The sequence below is a fragment of the Eurosta solidaginis genome, chromosome 2, assembly GCF_040869045.1.
Source record: "Eurosta solidaginis isolate ZX-2024a chromosome 2, ASM4086904v1, whole genome shotgun sequence".
Taxonomy (NCBI): Eukaryota; Metazoa; Arthropoda; class Insecta; order Diptera; family Tephritidae; genus Eurosta; species Eurosta solidaginis.
Window position 1 is genome coordinate 36404777 of NC_090320.1, and position 17636 is coordinate 36422412.

The 17636-nt window shown below is 36.0% G+C and overlaps 1 protein-coding gene across 1 annotated transcript in view; it reads right to left on the reverse strand.

The window, feature by feature from the left end:
- The window catches only part of LOC137239547 (uncharacterized), an 81944-nt gene that overhangs the window by 34486 nt on the left and 29822 nt on the right, over window positions 1–17636 (reverse strand). The gene's annotated exons all lie outside the window — the stretch shown is intronic.

The window sequence follows — 17636 nt, forward strand, 5'->3', positions numbered from 1 at the left end:
CTGCTCCATAATAAAAACTCAACATCTTTTTTTCTATGCATGTCTCCCAAGTGTTGCTGCCACTTCGTGTTCTGTTGCTTTTGCTTTTTGGTTACACTTGCAGTGATGGCCATCCATAAAAAATGAGCGGCGCCAATTTCTCAAGTTGGGGTTTGTGACGCTGAGCTGCATAAGCAAATCTTCATGCTGCTGGAAATAAATATATGGTGCCTTCTGTGTGTGCGGTGTATATTTTATTGTGCAAATTGAAGAGGGTGCAGAAAAAACCGATTAAAAAAAATTAAGTAGCAACGCATTGCAGCTGAATTGCTTTCAAAACGCACACACATTTATGATATTATAAAAACAAAAACAAGATGTTCTACTAAACCAAATATCATCTTGACAACATTGCACGTAGAGCGGGTGTGCACGCAGTTGGGTAAGAATTAGTAAAATTTAACTTCAGTCCAACACTCAAAGGTGATTGTTGCGCTTTTCATTTGCATACCTTACTTTTTTTTATATACTCTGGCAACATTGTTGCGGCGTCTGTCATTTTCATTCAGATTTTGAAATGAAATAAATCTTGTGAAAACTCTTGAGTGGTTCTGTTAAATTAACTTTTTAAATTATCAACTTTAATTGGTTTTTTCTGAGGTTATGCACTCCATATTTATATGTTGTTGTTGTAGCGATAAACATGCTTCCCGAAGGTTTTGGATAGCGTTATCGATGTTGATGGTGCTTTGCCGCATATAGAGCCGCTACGTTGCGGTAACAAGCACCATTAAAGTACAAGAGATTGAATCTTCTAGGCCATATGTTCATTCCACGTCGTAAAGAGAAGGACTATTGACTTGGTCATTGATAGTGTCAGGTCGCACAAGATGAAGAAACCATAAAGACTGGGGATGTAGCTATTTATTGTAGAAACTAATTGATATATTGAAGAACGAGGTCTTATTGAAGTAGTGATATGACACCACGCTGGGGCATACCTTGTTTAATTCTCCTAGATTTTGAGATTTCATTCCTAAATTGAACAAATAATTACCGATGGTACTGCTGTGTATTTTCCGAAGGCCATGCTGATGGGTGGCTAGGGGAACATTCGCAGTAAAATGAGGTAGCAGGACGGTTTCCAACGTCTTCCTTCGCTGGTTTTTCCGACTTAAGTAATGGAATTATCCCAACAATTTTCCATTGCTCTGGATATACAAAGAACTTCATCGAGGAGTTGCAAACGTGCGTATAGCATTGGCACGGCTATACTATCTGGGCATATTGACTTGGAAGGCTTCGCCTTTATAATTGCTTTTTTTAGATTATGACAGGTTGATTGTAATGGGTGGAACGTCATGCTTGTTTTTATGTGCCCATCTGTCTTATCTACTGGAAAATGCATTACAAGGAGGAAAGCACTCGCGAATTTCTGCGAGTGCGATAGAGTTCTATCTGTAAATTCGATGCAAATTAGACGATGCAGACTAGACTCGGATTTGATAATTGACCACAATTAACCGACAAATGCAAATATAACTCTGAGGACTTGAGATGAGTGGACAGGCCTTGATGGATTTAGGATTTGTCTTTCGTATTTATGAGTTGGTACCTGTATTTTGGTAGCACGGTGTACCAAAGTTTTATAAAAATTTCGTAATCGCCGTATATTAGTATCAAGCCCATATTCTACCGAACAATGCAACTATCCTTTGCTGTTGAGACACTGACAAGTTTATGACCGTCTTAACTATATTATTTTCCGGCAAAGGTCGCAAAACTTCTTCTTTTGGGCCGGTGTAGGGTTCAATACCTTCCCGCGGCAAGAGGGTATGGCGCAGTCTAGCTGCAAGGAGCTGATACGAGGATGAAGATTTATGGGAGCGGGAAAACAAATTAAATGTGGTTACACTAAATTGACAACCCTTGGTCGGAAGGAAATATGTCGAGTCGCTCCGGTACATAAAACCAGAGGTCGTGAGAAGCGCTCTTCCTCCTCTTTACAATTTGTAACAGCTGTGACTTTAATGCTATGAGCCGCCTACTTAGTTTTGAAAATCAATAGTTGGCTTTAAGACATGTAAGGAAGACGATCCAACAATCAGCATGGCACTCAACCATAATTAGATTGAACAGTTCAGTCCGTGATGACCTTGCATAGACCGAACGAGTCCATAGTATTAGAAAGGAACCATACTTTGAGCGAATCTGAAAGTAGTAACTTTATACCATAGCATGAACCAGTCATTTCAACGTTCTTCTGAAAGTTTTCGTTGTTTGGAACACATTTTTTATTCATAATACTTGTTTAATCATGGATGGATCTCTTTCTGTCTAATTTTTTCTTCTCCGCGTAGTCGATCAAGTTTTGGATGTCTATTCTTGGCGCGATTTGCTTTCTCTTTCGTAGGAAAAGTTGAAAAGCAGCACGACTCCTCTGAGGTATTTCGCGCAAAGTTACTATCGACACGATTTTCCCTCACCCTTTGTAAGGCTGTACTGAAGATGGCATAACGACAGTACTGGTTTTCTCCAAACGAAATATCACAAGGAAGGACGGAAATAGCTAAACTTATACTGAATATTATTTTATTTCTGCAGTTAAGGGGGTGTGGTTTTAGGGGCACAGCCTTTGGAAACTTGGGAGAAATTCCTGGGTAAGATGTTGGCAGAAGATACTATACTTACTTTTATTGATAGCACAAGACTTCAAGAGCCGATATAACAAGCCAAGGAGAGTCATGAAGAGCAACAGTCATCTAATATCCTTCTATGCTACAATCATTGGCAGCCAAGACAGCCAGAAAGGCTGGATCGGCCCGACAGGCCCCAGGAAACCCTACAAGAAAGCCAAGCCGGTGCAAAACTTTTTACCACCAAGAGTGAGGTACAAAAGAGAATTTGAAAAATAACATTGAGGTAAAAAAAATCATAAGCTAAAACAATAAAAATCAAAGGCATTTGTGCTTGTGCACCGCTAAAGTACGACCTAATAACAATTAAATTAAAAACGCTTAAAAGGCATTAAATAGCTAAAGCAACAAAAGCGAATATCTATATTAGTGTACGCAACATAAGCCCCAAGTCACAGCAGATAAGCAGTTGAAACAAGGCAAAACTAAAAGAAGTTTGCGTCAGCTCTGCAATTTTAAATACACGCAGCAATAGCAAAAACAACAGTAAAACTAAAGCTGTAGCTTTTTTGCAACACTAACCAACTAATGGAATTTTTTATGCGTAGAAATTGTAGCTTCTTGAATAGCTCTTCAGACATATACATATATACGCATGGTCTGCCTTGGATTCTTTTAAAGCGCACTAGATGATGACGACCGCATGGCAGCTACCTTTGCAGCTCACACACTTTGCCAAAGTAATTGAAACTATAAAAGAAACTAGAGCACTTGAGCTGCTGATAGTTATTTTGCGTTGCTTTTTAGTTGCTGCTGTGGTATTATCTTCCGCTTTTTCTCTTCAATTCTTACATTGGCCCTTATGGTGCAATCTTATCCTTAAGACGTTGCCTTTTCCATCATAGTCCATTGGCTGCTTGACTTAGTTTCAGCGCCGAGCACTTGGACTCCTTTACCGGCTGCAGCTCGCCAGTTGCTGTTCTTCTGCTCCTTCGCTTTATTCTTCAATAACTTTTATATCTAAAGCGCGACCTTAGCTTTAATATCTTCTGCTGCATTTTTACTCGATTTTTACTGTCCTTTAATTGAAGCTTCGAATACAGCCTTGTAAGCAAAATATGTTCCCGTACGAAAGGTTAATGATTCAGCATCATGAACCATTATCTGTCTGTTTAGGGACGTGCTTGTTGAGATATATGTAAAACCTAGAAAATGTGGTATCTTCGACTTCAACTTGGGAAAAACTTTTGTAAGCAGAGGTAAGAAGCCAAATAAGCCTGGACGTGTGATTTAAGGAAATATTCCTTCAGTCATCATATTCTTCAAAGAATAGTATTTGAAATGAAATAATAGCTTCGACGTGATTATATGTTGTTGTTGTAGCGATGAAGACACTGTCCGAAGGTCTTGGGGAATGTTATCGATGTTGGTAGCCCTTTGCCGGAGATAGATTCGGTATGTTTTGGTAAGGTAGAAGCCCGACGAAAAGCGCATTTAGAGGATGTGGATTGAGGCTCCTGGGCATAAGAATATAAAATAGTTATGAAGAATTTCCGTCCGCCAAACCAGCTGATGGACGAGGAGAAAATAAGAAACACCGCGGGTGTTCTGTTTCCCCCAATTCCTTCAAGAATAGGTTAAAACTGCTTTCCGCACTATAAAACCAACAAAATCCCCAAGGCCCGACGAAATATCCACGGAGGCAATTAGACTAGTTGCACATGTACACCAAACGTCCCGAAGAAGGAACTTTCTCCACCAGATGGAAAACAGCACGGCTAGTGAAATGAGACCCCAACTCTCAGTCTGCTTACCGTCGACTATACATATTGGATACTGCAGCCAAATTGATGGAGACCCTTCTGAAGCACTGCTTCACGAAAGGTTGACGAATGGGAGAAGACTGTCACGCCGACAGCATAGCTCTCCCAGAGGGCACTCTATAATAGATGCCATAGTAAAAGTGATAGAGAAAGTCAAGAGAGCCGGTTAGCATGTTACAGAGCAAGACTGCTCATGCGCAGTCTTTAACTAATAAAAGCAAAAACTTCATCCTCACAAAGAGGCGGATTTCCAAAATCAGGAATATGAGGGTTGGGAATAAGCAAATAGAAACTTGCATTTCAACAAAGTATCTGGCTGTAAGGCTAGACCGTTAGCTCAGCTTCTCGGAGCACATCCAAGAGGCCTGCAAGAGGGCTGTGCACGCAATGGCGAATCTGAGTAGATTAATAGCAAAAAAACAGGCGGTCCAAAGCCATGTACAAACAAGTTGTTTGAATCAGTCTCGGATTCTATACTATTATACGGTGCAGAAGGCTTGGTGCAATAGTGGTGGTGAAGGATCAGGAACACCGAAATGCCCTCACCTCAGTCCAGCACAGATGGCCACAGCGAATAGCCGCGGCTTACCGCACGGAATCGGCAGAAGATGACCTGGCCGTTGCGTAGCGCTGCTATTTCCACACAGGCCCAAGAGAGCTTGATTCGATACTGGCAACAACAGTGCTACCGCAGCACCGCAGTAAAGTGGGCCTGAACTGACCACACGCAGAGGCCGGATTTTACTTGATCCTATTTCTAACCGTTCACGAATACAAATCGCAAATATCTCCGCAAATTGGGTAAGGTTATATGTAAACCCAAATTGTCGGCACAGTTGAAATTTAGAGGATGTACGCCACACCATTTTTTGAATGCGAGCTCTTTGGCCAACAGCGAAGGAGGGTAGAAGAAATACCCCGCGACCTATCCCCGGGCAGTGTCATCAACAATATGATCATGGAGCTCACGTAGCGCGCACCCGTACTCGAAGTAATACTAAATGCGTTTCCAGGTATGGGGAATTGCGCGGGCCATAGGAGGTTAGGTTTTAATGGGCAGCCCTGTATTGTATGAAGGGAGTCCCCTACTCCGAAAGCCGCATACTGTAGCTAAAGGTTTGCCTTCCCTGTGTGTTGAATATTTGATGTAGAAATCATGATATACTTTCTTCGTTTACTACGCTTCCTATACTGAGAATTTCCATAAGGATGATGATCATAATACCAATATTTAATCAAAGAGATATGTATGAAATAGCGTTACCTATATCAAATTTCTGCCCAAAATATCGATATCACAAAATGTAATACAAGGGGCATAATCTCTCTCCCACAAACCCCCATTTTTTTCTTTACTTCACTTCAAGTGCTCAATGCAGTACTAGAATTGCAACCAAACCTTTTCAAATACAAACAACAAATACCACTGCCGCTAGCAATCAGCTAGTAGCCACTAGGTGACAGGAAAAATTAAAAGCTATTTGCAACAAATACAACTCATAGTTGCACGGTGCACAATCGATATACAACCAAAATCCAACACTGTTGATGGTTATCGCTTGACTTTTATTTGCAACCAAAAAAATAAAAAACAACAACTAATTGTTGACGGGCTAGAAATTCAATCAAAACAAATCTTTGACCCCGTGAAAACCAAAAATAAAAACAACAACAGCAACTGATGTCATGATATCACAGCGTACATTGCGATATTAGAATGGTGCGACTGGATTGTGCTAAAAGCTAGAAGATATTTCGCCAAAAATACTGCAATGATACTGCCGTAAGCATCACGTCTACACAAAGCATTTTACCATTTTCAATGGTTTTGATGATACCAATTCTGTTGAATGGCTACATTGCTTTTTGGCTCGCGGCTTCATTTGTGTGTTTGTTTGGTTGGGGTTCGGGTTCAATGTAATTTGTGATTGCTGCAGGAAAATGAATAAGGTAGATGATGGTACATAGATGGAAGTCCCTCAGACTATGACACATGAAATTGTGCTGCGGTATAGATGGGCATTTTGCATTAATATTATTTGTGCAGTGAAATTTTAAGCATGACTTAATTTTAGGTTTATTCACAAAGCAAATAATTTTCCATGTTAAATTACTAAGTTGCATTATCAGAGAAAATGTGTTTCATTGCTAGTATTATTAGTGTTGCGAACGTAAATAAAATTAATTGACCTCGAGCCGGCAAAAATATATATTAAATATGAAAGGTCGCCAAACAATTTACTCTACAAAAACGGAAGGCACGCCGTATGAATACAACAACAAAATTGGATATACGAAAATCAAAGGCAACAATGAGAATTCAAGATCGGTAATAAACAAATATCAGTCAACATCCAAGAAATTAGTAAAACTAAAATCTAGCATTAAGTTTTTGTTAAAGTGTAGAAAAACTAAGGTTATACCGAATGTAATCAAAAATTCCACAAAATGCAACAATTTATTTGTATTTGACTCAGACACACATTCAAATATATACAGACTCTTGGACAAACACACATACTGTTTTCACACAAAACTATTAAATTTACTAATTAAACATAAGCACAACAAATTGAAGATACAAAACATGGAAATTGAGGAAGTCACAACAAAGCTAAGGAAACAGCTGGACGCGAAAGAATTCGAAGTTTTCATGGAAAGTGAGAAGAATATTACCAATAAGTTAAGAGTGACACTGAAGAAACGACAAGAAATGAAACATGAGAAACTGCGATGCCAACGCAACAGTGCATTAACCACGAATAAAAACAACGACTGGTTTGTTAATATTACGAAAACTGAGTTTCCACAAGATATAAAAGCATTGTTAGCTAAAGGGCCGAAGTTCGCGTTACCCATAGAAAAACAACGATTCCCCCTCTTCCAATACATCGCCGACGGAGAGGATCTCATACAAACTCTCAGCGTGAAAGAGGAACAAGAGCAAGCGCGCACAAAGTTCTCATTACTTGTGAAACATCACACGACAACTAATAAAGAAAGTGCAATAGACCGTGCAATATTAGACACATTATTTCGGACGCGGGATTTTCTAAGAAAAAATGAAAATATTAGAATTTTAACTTCGGACAAGGGAAACAAAACCGTCGCAATGGAGATAGATGACTATAATAACAGAATGAGTGATATTTTAAATGACTTTACTACATATAGAATTTTGAGACTTGACCCAACCTCCAAATTACAAAACAAAAATAATACTATAGTCGATAAACTATTTAAAATGGGATATATTTCGAAGTCTGAAAAACACAAACTCACCACAACCACCGCCCTTCCCCCTAGACTATATGGACTTCCAAAAATACACAAAGAAGGAGTACCACTCAGACCAATTTGCTCAGCGCTTAATTCCCCATCTTACGGTCTGTGTAAGTTCATAATTAATATTTTAAGGAACATAACAGCCAACTCTCCATATAACATAAAGAACGCACTTGAATTTAAAGAGAGGATTAATAATACCTTGATTTGTGATGATGAAAAACTTATCTCCTTCGACGTGGTTTCTTTGTTTCCTAGCATACCTACACAATTAGCACTTGACATTATACAAGATAAATGGACGATTATAAAAGAACACACCAGGATACCAATGAAAACGTTTATGGATATACTTAAATTTTGCATCGAAGAAAATAGGTACTTCAAATTTAACGACACAATCTACACACAATTAAAAGGAATGCCCATGGGATCACCTGCATCGCCAGTCATTGCTGACATAATTATGGAAGAACTTTTGGAAATAACAATGACAAAACTAAAACAGAAACCGAGAGTACTTACAAAATATGTTGATGACCTTTTTGCAATCATACAAGAAAACGAGATTCAAAATACGCTGAATACGCTTAATTCCTTTCACAAGAATATCAAGTTTACTGTAGATTTAGAAGACGGGGGCAAATTACCTTATCTGGACTCCATTATAATAAAAGAAGGTAACCAGCTAAAATTACGGTGGTATGAGAAACAAGCAGCGTCTGGACGAATCATCAATTTTAACTCTAAACATCCTAAAACGATGATCATGAATACAGCAATGGGCTGTATACGACGCATGTTAAATATATCTGACAAAACTTACCACAAGGAGATTACGGACGAAATAAAATATCTATTAAAACAACATGACTTCCCAGACAACATTATAAACTCCCTAATTAAAAGATCAAAATACAATATTCTGCAGCAAATTCAAGACAAACCCAAACTATTCAAATCGGTAACTTACGTACCCCATTTATCTGAACGCTTAATGATGTCAGATTGCTACGACAAAGAGAAAATAAAAATATCTCACAAGCCTACAAGTACCCTTAAAAACATATTTAACAGAACTAAGTCAAAAATACCGGAAATGGACAAAAGTAATGTCATTTATAAAATCCCATGTAACGGAAACCAGAAAGAGCTGTGCAACAAGGTATACGTTGGTACAACCAAATCAAAATTAAAAACGCGATTGGCGCAGCACAAATCAGACACCAAACAATGCCAAAATTCTTTTACACATAAAACTGCGCTAATGGCACACTGTGCATCGAGCGGACACTCTCCCAATTTCGCTAAAGCATCCATCTTACAGCAAGAAGCAAATTATTCCAAGCGTTTCTCACTTGAAATGTTACACATTATAAACACTCCGCCAAATATACGACTGAACTACAAGACTGACACGGACAACGTCGCGCATATTTACAAACATTTAATTACAAATAAAGTAGTAACAAACTCCACGCCTAAGCAAAAGGACGTGTAAATTAATGTATATGTCATTTGTTACTGTTTCATCAATATTTTGTTTATATAATGTTATTTGTTTGTATAGATTTTGCAGTTTATATCCCTGAGGACGGTTACCGCGGAGTAACCGAAATGTATCGGATTTTTAAAGAAAACTTGTGTTTATTTTTTAATTGACCTCGAGCCGGCAAAAATATATAGTAAATAAATAACAATAAATAATGCAAAATTGTAATTTTTTTAATAAATTTTGCTGTCATTGAAGTTTTGGTATAATTCAAACGTTTTTGTATTATATTTCACATTTAAATTTCATTGAAGTTCTTCAGTGTGCAGTACGCAAATATTTTTTGTTGCGGTGCAATATTTTCTGTGCGCTGTCAAATTTATCGGTAATGCAAATGAAATTACATTATCAGTTCCGAACAAACATTTTTTTTTTTCAAACAGCAATGGTAATTTCTGATATTTCAACGGATATTGTAATCTTTTTTCGAAAAATTGATTTAAAATATTTTTCCAGTAATTTCTGATTTTCTCCAGTAACATTTGAAGTAAATTTTTTTTACTGATTGTTTGAATCTGCTTCTAAATTTTTTAAGCCTTTGTTACATAAAACTTGCTGTTATCATTCAAAATTAAAATTTTTTCCAGTAAAATTTCGATTGATTTTTCCTTACCAACATTTTTTCTTCTCATTTATTTTCAAGCATTTTTTCTCTTACCATTTTCTTAATGTGGGAAAGAAATTAAGATTGTTTTCGCATATTTTTCTTTAGTTTAAATTTTAGTTTCACAGTAAAGATGCATTTATTTTCTAAGCCTGCAAATATTATTTCTGATATCTCATCTGAATTTTTAAGAAATTTTGCAGTTATTCCTAATATTTTCCAGTAAAATTATATTCTATTTGTTAATAAAAAATCTTGCTAGAAATTCATTAAAAACATTAAAAAAAAAGTTCAGTAATTTTAGATTTTTTCCAGTAAACATTTTAAATAACTTTTCCATACTGAATTCTTTCTACCTAATCATTTAATTTCTGAACCTTGCTGGGAACGCATAAAAAATGTAGTTAAAATATTTTCCGAGTAATTACTGATTATTTACAGTAAATATTTAGATTATTTGATCATACTAATACTTTTTTTACAAATTCATTTTGCGTAAAAAAATTTGGTACCCTTATTTTTGAACCTGCAGTGTAGTTTTACAAGGGAATGCTACATAAACTACACTTCCGCCAACACAGCAAACATCGAATTTTGTGCAGTATTTTTTCTCTGATCGTTTTATTCTTATCATAAGAAGCTAAGATTTCTTCGTACATTTTTTTACGTCTCAGTAAAGTTTTACTGGTAACGCAGATCAAATTCCATCAAATTTATTTTTCCAAACAGCAAAACAAATCTCTGATACGTAAACTGAATTTGTTGTCTTTGTAAAAATCATATTTATATTGAATTTTTCTGTTATTTCTGATTTTTTGCAGACAAGTTTTTCTACAAATTCTTTTTACTGATTTTTTTTCTACTTATTAATTTTGTGTAAAAAACTTTGTTTGCTTAAATTGTCAATGCATAAAAATTTTGACTTAAAAATTTGTCCAGCAATTTTCGATTTTTTTCAATAAAATTTTAAATAATTTTTTTTTCTATTTTTTTATTTTCTACTTTTTCGGTTTGTTAAAATTTTTGAACATGCAGTAACGCTTTTGTCGGAATGCATAAAAATTATAATTAAAATATTTTTCCAGTTGTTTCCGATTGTTACCAGTAGAATTTTAAATAATTTTTTATCATTTTCTACTTGTCCTAAATTTTTATGCAGCTAAACAAATTTTGTTTATTGCCATTTTTGGACATGCAGTAAAATTTTAATGGGAATACAACACAAATTGTACTTCCAGTAAAAAAGAAAACCTCAAAATTTGTATAGCAATTAGAAATGTTTCAGCAGATGTTTCTATCAAATTTTTCAAAACGTAAAAGTTTTTTTTGTGTATTCGTAACAACAATAATATTTTACTGGAAATGCAGATCTAAACTGCATAAAAATGTTTCAAAATTTTTTCTTTTCACAGTAGTAACGCTATTTAAGATATAACAACATAAATAGTATTTTCTTTGTCTATGCAAACTTGTTTTAATATAAACTTGGAAAGATTATTTGTTGCAAAATTTTGTTCGACAGGGAATTAAGTGTTTACGGAAGGTTAATTGCCAGTAAAATTTGGCTGGTTACTGCTATTCTAATGCAGCAAATTTTGACTTCACTATGCTCATATATGCCGTGCACATACTAACTTTTTTTCATACTAAAAAAAAATTGCGCTGACACTTTGTTGCTCTTGCACGTGCAGGTAGAAATTGAAAGAAAAAATCTAAAAAAAATATAAAAAGTTTTCTTTTATTGAACAGCGACAAAAAATGTGAAAAAATAAAAACTTTACGAGCTTACCAAAAGTACGGTATTTGAATTTGCGATGAATGGCGGCGGGCGTTGAATGAAAAACTGAAGTAAAAGCGCAAATAGTGACAAAGTTTAGGGGTGAAGCAGGAAAGAAAAAAAAGTAGACATATGAAAAGCGATGGTAGACAAATAGACGGAAATGTACTGGTAGACACGTTGCACAAATAGACTTAAAAGAGGTACACACACACGGAGACTGACATATATTCAAATACAATATGTGTGTGTTGAAACTCGGCTCGATTTTATATATGGATTTGTGAAAACGCAAATGTGTATTTACCAAACAGACCAATAGAAAATTATATTCTTATGCAGTAAAAGCAGATAGGTGGACTGAAAAAAAATCATATTTGCTTTTAAATGCACACACACATAAACATATATGAGCAAAACCACTTACATACATGCGAAGCCACTCAGCACCTTATGCATATTGAATATATGTCTGTGTATAAAAGCTCAACGTCGAATGATAGTTATAAAGAACTATTGAGTGAAAGGATTAAGTAAAGCTTGCTTTTATGTGCAAGAGATTAATAGAAAAGATCAGCTAACCACGTATACGTGGAAAGAGATTGTACAAGATGTGTATGTCTGTTGAAAGTAGAACGATGAAATAAGTCTCTTATAAAAGTCTGCGATGAGTAAATAAGAGTGAACGATATCGAAAAAAGCCCAAATATATGCTTACAACCGAATTCACATCTATCACAGTAGCCAATAAAGGGAAGGCGAATGATGCAGTCGTTTTGATGGTGATTTGTGCAATGCAAAAGGCGTCGATACTATATATTGTCTGTCATTCATTCCTATAGACGAACTTCCTTCAGTGATCTTTGTTAAAAAGTATAACTACCCCTGAACGCCAGAAAATGAGGTGGCTTTTATGGGTGAAGACTCCGTTTATGATAAACTCTAAAGGATGTGGAATCGCTGCCACCGAGACGACATCGAAATTGTGCTTGCCAACTTTCATGCCAAAGTCTTATTGTCCAAAAAGAGTCTTATGGTCCTACTCGCGGAAATTTTGCCCTAGGTCTGGGAATATGGTCATCTATAGCACCAAATTTTATCAAAAAAATCGGCTTACCTGTCTTATGATCACAGAATACGACTTCATATTACTTTCATATATATTGATGGCAAATTCAGTCTACTGTCTTGAGGTCCTAACATCAACTCGCACCATTGAAATCGACAGTGGTGTTTGTGCGTGTTGGGACTTTTATAGCCGACCTAGTCCAGGAAAATCCAGTAAGGGGTAGGTCTGTAGGCGTATTGATAAAACCAAGTCAGTTCATCTACGTCATTAAGGACCTTACATACGTTATTAGGATTTACCAAAACTATGTATATTAAACACATTTTAAATAATATTGGCCTTGGTTGAAAAGAGTCAGAGTTGTAAGGTTTCAAATGGTCCCGAAAGCAGAATTTAATAAGTTTCAAGTGATCCTGAAAAGAATTCCTATGTAATACCACAAAAATTTTAAAATAATCGAAAAACATAGCTGAAACGTTTCGGACATAGCCGCGAGATAGTCTACAAACAATGTCAAAATTATCACGAACCACACTTTCGAAACCATATCGAAATAGTTCGAAAATGATCATAAAATAATCATAAAATTTTCCAGTCCCGAAATTATCCAAAAATTAATCCAGGTTCGCTTCCTACATGCAAGCCATCAAAGTTTAACTTTGAATAACTCAAGACTTTGATCCCTGATAAAGGTTCTCACTCGTACTCACGTGCTAGGATGGGCGTCGAATCTCACGATTAATGCCGCAGATTTAAGTATATTAAAAAGGAGGAGAATCTTCTGTGGCACTGTCCGGCACTAAGTAGAATGAATTTGGATGAAATAAGGGCCTTATCAAAATTTATTGACTTCCCCAAGCTGTTCGATACGTAGTAACCAATACAATAAGGGTAACATACCGTTAAGGGCATCACAACGCCCACTTTGGTGGCTCAAGCGTCGTGCTAGGATGCAACTTCGCTTCCCAGACCTTTTAACCTAGCCTAGCTATTTTCGTCGAACTCCCTTCAACCTTTCTGACAGGAGTGGTTCACAAACACAAAAATAAACACTAGCACATACAATGATTATGCTTTTTTAACCCAGAGAGTTGTAATTCAGGACGCAGCACCAAAGATGTGAAAGAAATCGGTATTTTCTATAAATAGCAAGGAAGGAATCAAAATTGCTCCGTGAGAGTCGGGGTAGAATCCTTAAGCATCAGTACCAGATCGGCTAATACAAACTAATAGAAGTTGACTTTGCTGTCTGCACAAAGCAAGTTGTTGAATGCGAGCAACTCGTTGCCAGACCGACTTTGTCGTCACCCCTAGCAGCAAAACTTTCATGTATAAACTCAATATCTTTGCAGATAAACTTTTAACCAGGTTCACGTGAATACCCCTATTATATCTTATATTTACTATAGTACTTATTGACAGTACATGAGTGACGCAAAATATATATTAAAATTTAATACACAGTTTTAAAAATCTCATAAGCCACACAGCAAGAACGTCATATAAAATATGATGCCAATAAAAGTATATAGAAAAACTTTGCATACTTAAAGGCGCTAAACCGCTCTGCCATAGTTGAAGTGCTGTCAATAGCAGTAACTCAAGAAAAATTTACAACTAACCAGCACCAAAAAAATAATAAACAAATAAATAAAAACCAGAAAAGGCAAAGTAAAAACTTTCAAGTCGGAAAAGGAAAGAAATTGAATAGTTAGTTTGATGTTATGTCATATACCAACAACTTGCACACCATAGCACTAAACTTACAAGTCATATACTCTTGCTTAAGTGGCATATGTTAAGTTGCAAAATAGTATGTTATAACAACAAAGTACAACAATAACGTTGCAACAGCAGCAAAGCACTTTGACAGGAAGCAAAAAACTACAAGAAAAAAAATACTTCAAAGAAACCAAGTAACAGCACTTGCTGGAAATAGCAAAAACAACAAAATTTGCAACTTAGCAAGTGATATGGAAAAAGTAATAAAACAAGTATTGTCGTTTATAATATAAGCAATAGAATCGTTGTAAATTTGTATTGCAATAAATATATGCGTGAGTGTCGTTTTTTTGCACCAGCTACTTCTCAGGCACTTGGAGTTTATTACAGAAAACAGTGAAATAAACTTGGTTGAGTACTTTATGGAAAGTGCACAAATTTTGCTATTGACACTACAGCATTCAACAAAAAATAAAAATAAAATGTGAAATAAAAACATAAACGTTGCAAATGAAAACATGCGTAAATTGCAAACAATAACATGCGTGAGAGATGAGGAAAAATTGCTCGAGAAAAAAGAGTAGCAGAAGGGGTTGTAACAACAAAGCAAGTTTGCACTTTATTAATGCGCACATGACATTGTTTGTCGTATAGACTAAGAGCAAGTATTTTTGTTGTTTTGTTTTTATATAGTAATAAAATATTGCAGTTTATGACATTTTCAAATCGTTATAATACGCTTGGATAATCAAGTGTGATTCCCTTGCGTAATGCATAACCCCGCTTTCGATTTGGTTATGGAGCCCATTAATTTCTTTTATTTACTTCTTAGTTTTTATTGTTTTAGTTGCTTCAAATGTCTCTCCTCTTAACTATTTGTAAAATTTTGTTTACAAAACTTCTGGATATTGATCTGATTTGATTTTCGTTAATGTGATGTGTTTTGTCAATTTGAGTACTCTCTTATATGATGAGAAGTTATGTGATATGACATTTTGAAACGAAATGAGTTATATTTACGAAGCGATGTGATTTATATCAATTAAGCATTCTGATAAAACGGTCTGATAATAATCATGTACTGCTTAGGGTTATTTTGATCATCCGATATAGTGCAATTTCATGCCTCGCGATGTGATATGTTTTGATATGATGTGACCTTTTCTGATGTTATGTTTGGTTATATGATGCGAAGTGAAGAATATCGTATGTGGGCCTTCAATATTCCAATAGTTTTCCAGCTTTGAACATTTTTGGCATATTATGGTCATTTTGTTCCTATTGGAAGTAATGCATAGAAAGTCGTCTGACTCATTGTGATGTGATAATATTCAGGGTTTGTCGATGGGAGTTAAAGTATGATGAGTGCTGGAATTTTGCTTTATAGTGCGTTTTGAAACGAAGTTACCCTTGTTTTTTGTGTGATGTGATAATTCTTGATTTAGATCATATGATATCATGTGATGTTGGTGCTGGTACTTGATGTGATACTACTTAATTTGTTATGAGGTTGTGTTATATGTTGAAGCTGGTTTCTTTCGGGTTGAAAAGATGTTATATGACGTCATATTGATATCTAATATGATGTGATGATACAATAAAAACTGACTTTATTCCTTTAATATGAATTGATGATAGGTGAAGTGATTCGAAATCATGTGATAGCAAATGGCGTATTGCGGAGTTCATCGAAATGAAAAATGTCTTATTTTTTCAAACGTTTTATTACTAGATTGACCAAGAAAAATGGGGTACTGAATAAAGATGTGGTGCTGAATTTAAAGATGTGATAATATGAACTGCATTACTCTCTTATGAAGTCTTTGATGTGGTGTGAAGTGACTAAATACTATTGTGACGAATATGAGTGACACTAAGTGATACTCACATCCCTAGTCTGATGCTAAGTAAATGAAGTCACAACAACAATGAATCAGACAGTCACTTGTATCTACATAAACAAATCAATCATTATGTCTACACATATGTACGTACACGGAGCTGAGAAGCAATGCACAAACACATGCAGTTATCTTATCTGAGATGCTCCCGAAAGTATGCAATTGTAATTGTGGAAGTGTCGCTCACAAATACACGCGCATATGAGAAGCTATACACGTACATCTGTAGTTATAAATATATGGCAGTAACTAAGTAAATTCTGGAAGCGCCTAGAAGATGCAACGAGGAAATCAAAGAGTATAAAAGGCATGAACAATAGAAGCGGTGCAATCAGTTTCAGTTAAGCACGCTATTTGTCGGGCAATAGATCAGTTTCATTTAAGCTATCAGTCAGTTTGGTTATTAAGCAAGCTAGTTGCAAAGTATAAGTGTTATTGTGAAGTACTTTAATAAAGGCCATTTTTCCATTATTCAATATTGGAGTTTAGCGATACGAACGTTAGCAGAAGATTGCAAATAAGAGGATTTGCAGTAAATTCGTTACAATTGGTGTCAGAAGAGGAATTGTTGAATAAATTCCGAAGATTGGGAATACAACTTGGACATGGCAAAGTTAAGTGAATTGAAGATCCGGCAACTGAAGAAGGAGTTGGAGAGCCGTGGATTGAATACAACTGGCATTAAACTCGAACTTCAGGCACGACTACGAGAGGTAATGGAATTAGAAGGAATTGACGTGGAATGGTATGTCTTTCATCTTGATGGCGATGAGACAACAAAATTGGAGGAGAAAAACGAAACATCGCAGGCAGTTACCAGCACAGACTTGAACGTGATATTAGCTGCAATATCTGCACAAACGTCGACAGTAACATCGAAGATTGAAGCACAAGAAACGCGCATTTCAGAAATGTCGTCACAAATATCAACCGATATGGCATCCCAACTGGAATCGCAGGAACCGTATAACATCACAATTGAAAGAACAGAAGACATATTTGACATCTCAACTGGAAGCGCAAGAGGCACGTGTATCTGAAATGTCGGCACAAATTTCGGAACAGTTATCATCGCAGCTCTTTGTGAAACTAGAAGAGCGGGATGCAAAAATTTTACAACTCGAGGGCAAAATTGATCCCGATATAGAATCGTTAAAAGGTCGTACGGAGCAGTTACAACTAAATCGCCCAGTTGTTTCAGCAAGTAACACAAAGGTAAAAACACCATCCTTTGACGGTTCTGTACCTTTTGAGGTCTTTAGGCTACAGTTTGAGAAGATCGCAGCAG